Below are 3771 nucleotides of genomic sequence, written 5' to 3' on the forward strand. Positions count from 1 at the left end.
CAATGGTGACAACCTCGTGGATTCCTTGGGGACATGCGAACTAGTCCCACTGCCTGCTTATCTTTCTTGGGCCTCGGCGTCCAAGGCGATTTTGGGATTTCCGGAGCGACTCCAAAGTCTCCGGGAACATCATGTACCATGGGGTTCTGTGCGGCCTCATCGGTGGTTCCTTCTACAGAGCCCAAGCCTCTCTTGGTAGCTTTCATCATGTTTGAACTGTCTATGGTAGTTTGTGAACTTTGAGGCTCAAATATTGCTCAATGCTCAAAAATTTGTGCTCTAATCAACTGCTCAAATCTCAAGTGAACAAGTGTTTTCTCATGGCTAGCCCCTGGAGTTTTATAGCGCCTTTTGAATTTTAAATTCGATTGTTCCCCCCAATTCTAAGCCATCAATGCTTTCTTGGTGGTAGATTGCCTCAAATCTTGCCCTTAATTCGTGTCTTAAATGCTCGCCTCCCGCTCCCTCTTACCTTAAGTTAGACATCTTGTCATGAATAGTGACACCAACAGTCACTTCCCAACCTACCCGCATGGCAACACAGCCCCCTGTACATGGTCATGACCCTTGTGGCATGCTGATTCTGTGCACACCTCCCTCATCGCGCAACTCACAAACAGACTCTTTCATAGTCCCACGCTCTCTTTCAACTGCCTGGAGCGCTAAGACTGTGCTCCCTACGGCTAGTTAGGTGATCATACCACCTGTACGAGACTTGAACTTGCCTTTCAGTATAGTCCGTGGAAAATCCTCAATTGCCTTCATGATAGCTGGCACCGTGGATTCTACTATATGTAGTGCACTCCCCTAGTTACTGCATTTGGTGAGGTGTGGTCGTAGCCATGGCAGCAGAGTCATAAATTCCCAACGACAATCTTCTAATCCGGTGGTATGATCATCTGCACCTTGTCTTGTTATCCTTGGTTGATTGACAAGACCTACTTGCTTGATCTCATTTTCCAGCCTTTTGATCTCGACATCCATCAAAATTCTTTTCTTCCATAGTCGTACCTGGTCCTTTTTGAGTTCGTGAAGTCTAAAGTTCCCTTGCCGAATGGATTCTTGAATCTCTATGTGTTTGACCTCGCATAACCGTGTGATTTCTTCATCCTGGTCTTAGCATACTTTCACAACTACGGGAGCTATTATGTGTGGATCCCTGGCTGCATTCTCTTCAGAAATTATGGTCCTTACTCTATTTCGCACCTTCGAAATCTTTTCCACGGTCAGGGTTTTGCACATGGTCCTATAGGCCCATCGAACCACTGGTACGTATAGGTCCCAATTAGTGTGTCTTTCTTGGTGAACCTTGTTTAGTACTCTGGACACCCTATCAAATGCTTCATCGTGGATAATTGGTAGTGAACGTCACCTTTCTTGCTACTGCGGTTTGTTCTGATTCTTTATTCTGGGGGTGGTGTGCGCTTGTGCGGGCTATAGACCATATGTCTGTGCCCATCGGGAAAGGTGGGTGCACAAGTTGTTCCTCCCCTGCTCACTGGCTCGCGTTTTGGGCTGGGGCTTCCCAAAGCATAGGTGCATCATCCTTATACATCCATTCCAGTCCTCAAAACTTTCTTGATGCGTTCCACACCATTGTGCAGGTGTTGCGTGCAGCGCCCATTTTAGAGCATCGAATCGCTACTGTTCTGGTACTGCGCTTTCAAATTTGCTTAGAAATTCATCCACCATTGTCAGTCCATCATATGTCGGCATCTCCCTTACATCTACTATCACACAACACAGTGATCTAATCATCATGTTGCAATTAAGCGTTGTTATCTCGTGCAGCCAATTCTGCCATCGTTCTACTTCTTCGTCTGAATCTGAAGTGCAGGAGCTTTTACGCTCCCACGAAATTCTTCCATCTGTAATCAGATTCACGTAATCCTGTTCTCGCATAGTTATCTTGTAAATACAATCGATATCATCATCACTATCATCATCATGCACCGGTTCAGTGTATCGTGCTCCTTCGGCTGGATCTAGCGGTACTACTACGCGTAGTGACTTTTTCTCAAAGATCATTTTGCGCTTCTTTAGATTTATGACTCCGTTCATATCAGTGGCCAAGTCTATTCCTAGTAGTGCAGGATAGGGATTACTGTCATTGACAATCTCTATCACTTTAAAATCTGCCTACGTGCTCGCACCTTCAATATCTACTTTTACCCCTTGCAATCTTCCCATGGGCACAATCTTCTATTTGTTCACCATTTGTAATTGGATAGGAGACCATTGTAGCGTGGGTCTGCCCATGCGTTCCAATGTTTGTTTTGGAAGTACATTCGCATCCAATTTGAGATCCAGGATTACCTGATCCATTTCATACTCGCCGATTTGCGTAGTCAACCTCATTTCCCTTCCTTTGCACAATGCATGTTTTCCATGTTTTCGGACCACACGCGGTTCTCCTGACCCTGAGCACCTATTGATAAGTTCCTGTAGTCCTTTAACTGCCTTTTTGTCATGCAGCAGTTTAATGCATGTCTCTAGAAAGGTAGTCAGCATTGAAGGATCCATCCCTGGTTCTAGTTGATCCTTACTACCTGAAGTGGAGGCCCCTGTGAAGCTCTTCTTAGCTTCCATGAATGTCTCCTTCGTGCATTCTAAATCAAATTCAGGTTCCTTTGTATGAGCCTTGCAAACCCACGCACTTTCTTCTGGCTACTCCCCTTTATCACCACTTGTGGTCATACCGCTCCTGAGCATCATGTTTACATTTGGATCTTCTTTGCATGGCTCAGACCTCATTATCTACAAATTCTAAGTTGGAGGGGGCTAGAGTACCCCTTTTTTGCACATCCTCGCTATCAGTGAAGGGCAATCTTCTGCCTCATGATCAAATTGAGTACAATACAAACATGATGTCCTTGTCGGGTTTGTACAATCATGGGCATAGTTCCCTAGCCCTCTACAATTGTAACAAATTAGCTATCTGTGACCCCTTCCTAGTCCCATTCTGCCTCAACCTCGACCATGGCCCTAAAATCCAATGCGTGCCATCCTTGCATTTGGGTTGAGGGCTCGCATTTCAGTTTGCAACCTATATGAAAGAGTCTGATCCATCATTAGTTTGTAGCTTCAGAAGGTGCGTTCATCATGGCCTACCGACCTGAAGAAATTAGAAAACAATTGTTGGGATGTTTGCATATACTTTTGCAATAGATGTCAATTATCCATAGTGTGTTTTCCTCTTATCTGACAGATTGCACACCATAATGCAGGTGTCTTGGTTGGTCCTGCCTGTGCCTCTAGTCTTAACGGCATCGGCCCTCCTCCTGCCAAGTAATTGGCGAATACTGGACAGTGGTCATTGACATGCCCTTAGCCTTTGCATTTTATGCACCATACCTCCTCGCGCGCCTCTGGCCGAGGGGTCCTCTCCTGGTTCAAACTATGCATCTCCAAACATAGATTCTATAGTTGCACATGGATTTGTTGGACTCCCAACCCAGGATCTTGTATAGGGGTTTCATGTAATCTTATTTCCATCTCCAAAGCTTCGGCCTAGGTGGAAAGTTTTTGTTGTGACAGTGCCGTCCTCAAGTACGGCGTAAGTGACAATACAAACCATGCGCATTGTTGTTGATCCGTCAAAGTCATATTGGCTTCGTGAGTTGTACTCTTCAGCCTTTGGTCCAAATATTAGGGGGTCTCGCCCGAGAGCATCATGGTCTCTTTAAACACAATGATTGATTGTGTCTCTAACTTTGGTCTGCTAAATTCCCTATTCAACGCAACCTGGATTTCTACGATTCCTATGTTTGG

The sequence above is a fragment of the Pinus tabuliformis genome, chromosome 5_2, assembly GCF_031772625.1.
Source record: "Pinus tabuliformis cultivar Carrire ecotype Pingquan chromosome 5_2, CPIR1, whole genome shotgun sequence".
Classification (NCBI taxonomy): domain Eukaryota; kingdom Viridiplantae; phylum Streptophyta; class Pinopsida; order Pinales; family Pinaceae; genus Pinus; species Pinus tabuliformis.